This window comes from Silene latifolia, chromosome Y, assembly GCF_048544455.1.
Source record: "Silene latifolia isolate original U9 population chromosome Y, ASM4854445v1, whole genome shotgun sequence".
Lineage (NCBI taxonomy): Eukaryota > Viridiplantae > Streptophyta > Magnoliopsida > Caryophyllales > Caryophyllaceae > Silene > Silene latifolia.
Window position 1 is genome coordinate 404,763,172 of NC_133538.1, and position 9,050 is coordinate 404,772,221.

The window sequence follows — 9,050 nt, forward strand, 5'->3', positions numbered from 1 at the left end:
TTGTTATTCTAGTGCATTTGTTTGTCTCCACATGTTTTGTAGGATACTTAAGCTTTTTGGAGCTAAAATACTACAAGATGAGCTACTAGAGTGCAATGGCTAAGCAAGACCAAATATTGGGCTATCATGGAGTGTTTGCATGGGTTTTTCATGAAGAAGTTGATGGACTAATGTGTGCAATACAATTGTTGTCAACAAACCAAAGTCAAGCCCAACTTCAAATCCAAGTCAAGGTGGAAAAGATAGGATTCCAAGCTACCTAGGATGCCAAGAATTAAGGTCTTAACCGGGTGATTAATCGCACAATTAATCACCAACATAGGATTCTCCAAGCAATTAAGAGGAGAATTAAGGCAAAGGAGCTGGAAACACACGACCCCGATCGGGGTGGGGTGGCCCCGATCGGGGTTGCATGCCTCTTGGCTTTTACGTTATGCCCTCCTCTCCTATAAATAGGAGAGGTGTTCCAAAGCTTTAGGCATCCAATTTTTACGTCCAAGTTTAGTTTACAATAGCCTTAAGCAATTATATTTCTCTCAATAGTTTTCATATTAGTTTACAAATTAGTTAATCTTGTAGTTCTTCAAACATTTGGTTCTAAGTTATTTCAAGCTTTTGGTTATACATTGTTCTTCCATACAAGTTCTCTACTTTTAAGGTATTTCTACTTATAGTTTATATCTCTACATTTCTATTTCAGTTTATACATAGTTTATAATTAAATAATTTGTTAGATTACTTTAGTTTAATTCTTCCACATGTTAAATCAATTAGCTTATATAAATCATACAATTATGTTCACCATTTCTCTTAATTTAGTTTGCAATTTACATTTTAGTATGGGTAGCTAAATTTCCTAGTCTAAGGGCTAGGGGAGCCATGCATAAATCAAGTATATAACATGATAAAATAGATTAATAATAATATTGATCATATTGCTTCTATCACATGCTTGTGCCACAATGTTTAATCTTTGTTTAGGGCCCTATTCAATTGATTAAGTTTGTTTATTCATTCTATAAGTCGAGAGGCACGGAATTGAATTAGACTAAGCATGTATAGTAGGACGACCTAGTCATGGACGAGAGTTTCTCTAGGACCCGGTCTATGGTTGATGCTAATGCCGCAAGGTGGGTATCTTTAAACCTAAGCAATTGACAATGTTATTAGTACCGAATTTATCATAATCATATGTTTACTTTTGCATGTGTGACCCAAACCCCTTAGACTCTCTTTTATCATATAATTTACATCATTATTGTTATTAATCACCAAACAAACAAACCAACCCAAATCGAAATCGACCTTGATAAGAATCTACCCATAGCAATTCATGAAGTAATTCCCGTTTCCTTGTGGTTCGACCCCTATTACTACATTAATTTGTGTTTAGGGAATCTTATCTTTGCATAGGTACGCGATAAGCCTATCAAATTTTGGCGCCGTTGCCGGGGAAACGGTTTTATTGCTTTTTGAATTGTCGATTTTTATCTTGTTTTATTTTGTCTTGAGGAACACTTGTTCCTTGAGACCGTTACTTATCATTTTCCTAGAAATTTTTGTCTTATGCCCAGGTCCTCTCGTAGTGGAGAATTGCTTTCACCGGATTTCAAGCCCGAGAAAACCTTTAGGAGAAGACGACGATTTTGGAAGGAAGTGAAAGAAGCCACTTCTCCCATACAAGTTGAAAGTGCTAGAAAGTCTTACTTAGACGATCTAGAAGCCCTTGAAGAGGAGGAGGTTTCAAGTTTATCATCGCCACCACCATCACCATCTACTACCAAAAAGATGGTGAAACATTCCGATCATTCAAAGCCCACCGCGGCCATGCTTCCGGCCGGAATCACAACCACTCAAATCACCGCGCCGGACTTCGAGATCAAACCGGCTTTTATTAGCCTTGTGGAGAGAAAGCAATTTGGAGGAAGTCCTTTGGAGGATCCCAATTTGCATGTGCAAAACTTTTGTGACTATTGCTCCATGATCCGTCAAACGGGCGTCACCCAAGCCCAAATAAGGGAAATACTTTTCCCTTTCTCTTTGAAGGATAAGGCCAAGCTTTAGATCAATAGCCTTGACCGCACCACCTTGGGAATCACCAATTGGGAGACCTTGGCTCTTGCTTTTTATCAAAAGTTTTTTCCACCGGAGAAAACTCAAACTTTGAGGAGCTAAATTACCGGATTCCGTCAACAAGCTCTTGAGAGCTTATATGAGGCTTGGGAGAGGTATAAAGAGCTTCAAAGGAAATGCCCACATCATGGGCTAGATGATTGGTTTCTAGCAATAACATTCTACAATGGATGTTGTGCCGAGTCCCGAAGGATTCTTGATTCCGCCAACAATGGGCGGTTTGATCAAATTGACACCGATCTTGCTCATTCCACGATCGAATCTATGGCGATCCATGATGCCCAATATGTCAATTCCCGAGTTGTGCCATCCAAAGGTAAAGAAGAATCCTCTAACAACTCCGTTTTGCTAGCTCAAATTGCCTTACTCCAACAACAATTGGCGGAGAGAGATGCTAAGGATTCCATTCAACAACTCAATGTTGTGTCTTCAACGAGCCAAATCATCGTTTGTGATGGATGTGGAGGTGCGGGCCACTATGCCGCTCATTGCCGAGCTCCTATGGAAGAGGTAAATGCTTTTCAAGCTCTAAGACAAAGTTCATATCCACCGGGTACATTTTCCAACACATATAACCCGAATTCAAAATTTCATCCAAACTTGTCTTACAATAGCAACAATGTGCTTAACCCTCAACCCCCACCACAACAAAATGCCTATGTCCCTCAACAACAAAAGTATATCCCTCCACCGGGTTATCAAAATCAACAAAGGCCCCCACAACACAATTACCAACAAAATCCACCACAAAATGCCCAACAAAACAATCAAGGAGTTGGTAAGCTCGAGGGCATGATAATCCAAATGCAAAGGGAATTGTTGGCTCAAATTCAAAAGAATGATCAAGCTCATAGTGCCGCGGTCAAGATGTTGGAACAACAAGTGGCTCAATTAGCCGCTTCTAATTCTCCAAGGAAGAATGGTCAACTACCTCCCCAAGATGAGCAACCACATGAAACCGCTAATTCTATTTCCTTGAGAAGTGGTTCAAGCTATGATGGGCCATCCATGACTTTGGATGAAGAGGTGGTTGTTAAAAAGGCTAAGCTTGGGGGAAATGACAAAAAGAAGGCTAGTGAAGAGCCTATTGATAAAGATCGTGTGCCATTTCCTCATCGATTGTTGATGCTAAAGAGGAAGAGCAAGCTTGATGCCAAAGATGTTGGGTCTCCTATGCCAAAAGAAAGTGATGAGGTGGTTGTTGAAGAAATCTCTCCTAATGCTAAGGAGAGTGATGTCATTTCAAAGAAAGTGGATGCTCCCAAGGAGAATGAGAAAGAGATAGTGAAAGATGTGGAGGATGCTCCTTCCAAGGAAGTTGTTCAAGTACCATTTCCCCATCGTCTAGCAAAGCACAAAGAGGAAGGTAAGTTTGCTAAATTTTTGGAAGTTTGTAAGAATTTACAAGTCACCATCCCGTTTATGGAATTGATTACCCAAGTCCCTTCTTATGCAAAGTTTATGAAGGAAATCCTCTCAAAGAAGCGATCCTTCAATGAGGTTGAGACCATTGCTTTCACCGAAGAGTGTAGTGCACTCTTACAAAACAAGTCTCCCCCGAAACTTAAGGACCCCGGTAGCTATTCTATTCCTTGCACTATAGGCACATATACCATTGATAAGGCCCTTTGCGACCTAGGTGCTAGTGTGAGTGTCATGCCTTATTCCCTTTGTGAAAAACTTAACATGGGTGCTTTAAAATGCACAAGTACAACATTTCAAATGGCGGACCGTTCTTTAAAGCGACCTCTAGGTGTCTTAGAAGATGTACCCGTCAAAGTTGGCAAGTTTTTCATACCCGTTGACTTACTCATACTCGATATGGCCGAGGACTCACAAACCCCAATTATATTGGGTAGGCCATTTTTTACGACGCAATGCGCTAATTGATGTGAAAAATGGGAGGTTGACATTGGAAGTGGGTGATGACCGGGTTTCCTTTAGCAAAAACAATACCATTAGAAGCCCAATGTTACAAGAAACTTGTTATTTACTTAGCACTATGGACTCTTCTTATGCCTCTACTACGCTTGAATCCTTACTAACGGATCCGTTGGAGGACGATATGGGTGTTGTTTGCTTTGTAGGTGATGATGCTAAGGACGCTATTGCTAAAAGTGGAAAAAGGAGGAAAGGGAAATTTTATTTGAAGAATTTCAAATGGTTGAGAAATGCAAAGATAGCTATGAAATGGAGCTTGGTTGGTGGCGAGCTCAATGACAAAACTTGAATCAAATAGCTTCTTACGTCGAGCGGGACGTTAAACCAGCGCTTCTTGGGAGGCAACCCAAGCTTTTTATTTGTTTTTATTTATTTTCTGCAATTTATTGTTTTTCGTAGATTAGTAATAAAATGTTCGACTTGTTGATGTTTCTTTTTGTGATTTTTAGGTGAAAATGAAGAAATGAGGTTTAGAAGTGAATATGGCATGCTTCCCCATGCAACAACCCCGTTCGGGGACGTGGTTTTCGAAAAAGAGAAGGAAATTACATTAACGCGGAGAAGAGGCAAAACCTGAAGAGGAGGTCAACCCCGATCGGGGTTGGTGGCCCCGATCGGGCCATGGTTCTGTGAAATTATGGCCTTTCTTCCTTATGCGGGTAAAGAGTGAATCGTTTTATCATTCTTATATAAACCCGATGGTACCTCCATTCTCTTTCTCTACCATTTTTCTTCACTATTTTTCATTTTGGTCACAAAGAAACATCTACATCTCCCCCCGAATTCATGCTAGCTTGGGGGAGATTAGCAAATCGAGTAAGTTTTTAATTGTTTTGCATTTTAGTTTAGATCTTGCATCCCATTAAACATAACCTCTAGTCCTTCTTGTTTTGTTCTTTAAGCCATTTTTATGGTTTGATTGGGTGATTTGGATAGTTGGCACATTGAGGACAATGTGATGTTTAGCTTGGGGGAAGATATTGCATTTGCATATAGCATAGTTTGCATATAGTGTAGAAATTTTGAAAATTTTTGAGAGAAATTTTTGCTTTGTGCTTGCTTGTAACCTACTTTCCTCTTTGCTTATCCTAATAATAGCTTGTTGCTAATGATTTATTCTTTAATGATGGGATATTAGCTACGTGGGGATGTCTTGACATAGTAGGTGGGAGATGAAGAATGAACCGAATAGGCTTGATCTTGACTTGCGGCAAGCTACAAATTGGTAAGGTAGAGCCTCTTTTGACCGATGCATCCATATCCGGTCTCTCTTAGGTGAGTGTAGGTGTCTCCTTATGATGTGTGTTTAATCAATACGCACAAGTATGGTCTTCAAGTCATCTCTTGGTAAGCATGCATTCATTTGTTATAGCATTTTGGAGCCATTCACATGAATATAATTGCCTTTTTGATCCCTTCACAAAATTTATCCTTAGCTACATCATTGAAATTTCCTACCCTTGTTGAGCTAGTAGCTTAGTTGGATAGTGTTTGGGTGCTCATTGGATATATTTGGTTGTTTGAAGTCATGTGAGCTTGGTCTTAATGTTCAAAAAAAAAAAGAAAAAAAGAAATGGAAAAAAATTGAAAAATTGGAAATGAAAGAAAAATGAAAAAAATGAAGATGGAAAAAATGAATGAATGAGAAAAAGCATGAAAAAAAAGAAGTATGCATTGAAAAGAACGAAAAAAAAGAGAAGAAGAAAAGATGTGGGAAATTCTCAAGCATTATCCCTATATTTTGGAGGATTTTCTCATGATTTGAATTGCAAAATTGGGTTGGAATTGGGATTGAGCACCTTTACAATTTGGTAGTTGCTAGCTTGACTTAGCTCCACATTACCATAATTCATTTGTTCCCCCTTCTTACCCATCACATATTGCCTTCTTCCTACTCATTTGGCTTCTTTATCATGCTTACATTTGCTTGTTTTGGCTTACTAGATTTGACATGTTTACCATATTAGATTCCGGGCACATTATCATAAGTCGAGGATAGTTGAATGTTTATTCACAAAATTGTCCTTTCACATATAAAAGAGTTTGAGTGTCCCGTGAGAGTCCGTAAGTCAAAAGATCATGCAAGAGCTTAAAGGTTCATTCAAAGTTTTCTATGCTACGCCGTCGTGTAAATCTCAACCATGCTTTGCTTTATTCCTTGCCCATGTTGTTTCGGGTTTTTAAATCGTTATGCATAGCTCATTGGGATATTGCAATTGATGGGATTTGGTTTCTTGCTTGGGGACAAGCAAGGGTTTAGCTTGGGGGAGTTTGATAAGTACATATTTTATATACTTTCATCCCCTATATTAGCTCCATTTTATTTGTCATTTAGCACTTATCATAGTGTTTTGAGCTAATATTTGTTATTCTAGTGCATTTGTTTGTCTCCACATGTTTTGTAGGATACTTAAGCTTTTTGGAGCTAAAATACTACAAGATGAGCTACTAGAGTGCAATGGCTAAGCAAGACCAAATATTGGGCTATCATGGAGTGTTTGCATGGGTTTTTCATGAAGAAGTTGATGGACTAATGTGTGCAATACAATTGTTGTCAACAAACCAAAGTCAAGCCCAACTTCAAATCCAAGTCAAGGTGGAAAATATAGGATTCCAAGCTACCTAGTATGCCAAGAATTAAGGTCTTAACCGGGTGATTAATCGCACAATTAATCACCAACATAGGATTCTCCAAGCAATTAAGAGGAGAATTAAGGCAAAGGAGCTGGAAACACACGACCCCGATCGGGGTGGGGTGGCCCCGATCGGGGTTGCATGCCTCTTGGCTTTTACGTTATGCCCTCCTCTCCTATAAATAGGAGAGGTGTTCCAAAGCTTTAGGCATCCAATTTTTACGTCCAAGTTTAGTTTACAATAGCCTTAAGCAATTATATTTCTCTCAATAGTTTTCATATTAGTTTACAAATTAGTTAATCTTGTAGTTCTTCAAACATTTGGTTCTAAGTTATTTCAAGCTTTTGGTTATACATTGTTCTTCCATACAAGTTCTCTACTTTTAAGGTATTTCTACTTATAGTTTATATCTCTACATTTCTATTTCAGTTTATACATAGTTTATAATTAAATAATTTGTTAGATTACTTTAGTTTAATTCTTCCACATGTTAAATCAATTAGCTTATATAAATCATACAATTATGTTCACCATTTCTCTTAATTTAGTTTGCAATTTACATTTTAGTATGGGTAGCTAAATTTCCTAGTCTAAGGGCTAGGGGAGCCATGCATAAATCAAGTATATAACCTGATAAAATAGATTAATAATAATATTGATCATATTGTTTCTATCACATGCTTGTGCCACAATGTTTAATCTTTGTTTAGGGCCCTATTCAATTGATTAAGTTTGTTTATTCATTCTATAAGTCGAGAGGCACGGAATTGAATTAGACTAAGCATGTATAGTAGGACGACCTAGTCATGGACGAGAGTTTCTCTAGGACCCGGTCTATGGTTGATGCTAATGCCGCAAGGTGGGTATCTTTAAACCTAAGCAATTGACAATGTTATTAGTACCGAATTTATCATAATCATATGTTTACTTTTGCATGTGTGACCCAAACCCCTTAGACTCTCTTTTATCATATAATTTACATCATTATTGTTATTAATCACCAAACAAACAAACCAACCCAAATCGAAATCGACCTTGATAAGAATCTACCCATAGCAATTCATGAAGTAATTCCCGTTTCCTTGTGGTTCGACCCCTATTACTACATTAATTTGTGTTTAGGGAATTTTATCTTTGCATAGGTACGCGATAAGCCTATCAAATTTTGGCGCCGTTGCCGGGGAAACGGTTTTATTGCTTTTTGAATTGTCGATTTTTATCTTGTTTTATTTTGTCTTGAGGAACACTTGTTCCTTGAGACCGTTACTTATCATTTTCCTAGAAATTGTTGTCTTATGCCCAGGTCCTCTCGTAGTGGAGAATTGCTTTCACCGGATTTCGAGCCCGAGAAAACCTTTAGGAGAAGACGACGATTTTGGAAGGAAGTAAAAGAAGCCACTTCTCCCATACAAGTTGAAAGTGCTAGAAAGTCTTACTTAGACGATCTATAAGCCCTTGAAGAGGAGGAGGTTTCAAGTTTATCATCGCCACCACCATCACCATCTACTACCAAAAAGATGGTGAAACTTTCCGATCATTCAAAGCCCACCGCGGCCATGCTTCCGGCCGGAATCACAACCACACAAATCACCGCGCCGGACTTCGAGATCAAACCGGCTTTTATTAGCCTTGTGGAGAGAAAGCAATTTGGAGGAAGTCCTTTGGAGGATCCCAATTTGCATGTGCAAAACTTTTGTGACTATTGCTCCATGATCCGTCAAACGGGCGTCACCCAAGCCCAAATAAGGGAAATACTTTTCCCTTTCTCTTTGAAGGATAAGGCCAAGCTTTAGATCAATAGCCTTGACCGCACCACCTTGGGAATCACCAATTGGGAGACCTTGGCTCTTGCTTTTTATCAAAAGTTTTTTCCACCGGAGAAAACTCAAACTTTGAGGAGCCAAATTACCGGATTCCGTCAACAAGCTCTTGAGAGCTTATATGAGGCTTGGGAGAGGTATAAAGAGCTTCAAAGGAAATGCCCACATCATGGGCTAGATGATTGGTTTCTAGCAATAACATTCTACAATGGATGTTGTGCCGAGTCCCGAAGGATTCTTGATTCCGCCAACAATGGGCGGTTTGATCAAATTGACACCGATCTTGCTCATTCCACGATCGAATCTATGGCGATCCATGATGCCCAATATGTCAATTCCCGAGTTGTGCCATCCAAAGGTAAAGAAGAATCCTCTAACAACTCCGTTTTGCTAGCTCAAATTGCCTTACTCCAACAACAATTGGCGGAGAGAGATGCTAAGGATTCCATTCAACAACTCAATGTTGTGTCTTCAACGAGCCAAATCATCGTTTGTGATGGATGTGGAGGTGCGGGCCACTAT

General features: G+C 39.1%; 2 non-coding genes across 2 annotated transcripts; both read right to left on the bottom strand.

Moving 5' to 3' along the window:
• Positions 1 to 2,160: 2,160 nt before the first annotated feature.
• Positions 2,161 to 2,267, bottom strand: LOC141635228 (small nucleolar RNA R71). The gene has a single exon (XR_012539928.1). It is a non-coding gene; the product is annotated as a small nucleolar RNA R71 (small nucleolar RNA).
• Positions 2,268 to 8,597: 6,330 nt separating this feature from the next.
• On the bottom strand, positions 8,598 to 8,704 carry LOC141635245 (small nucleolar RNA R71). Its single transcript, XR_012539944.1, has one exon. It is a non-coding gene; the product is annotated as a small nucleolar RNA R71 (small nucleolar RNA).
• Between the last annotated feature and the right edge of the window lie 346 nt (positions 8,705 to 9,050).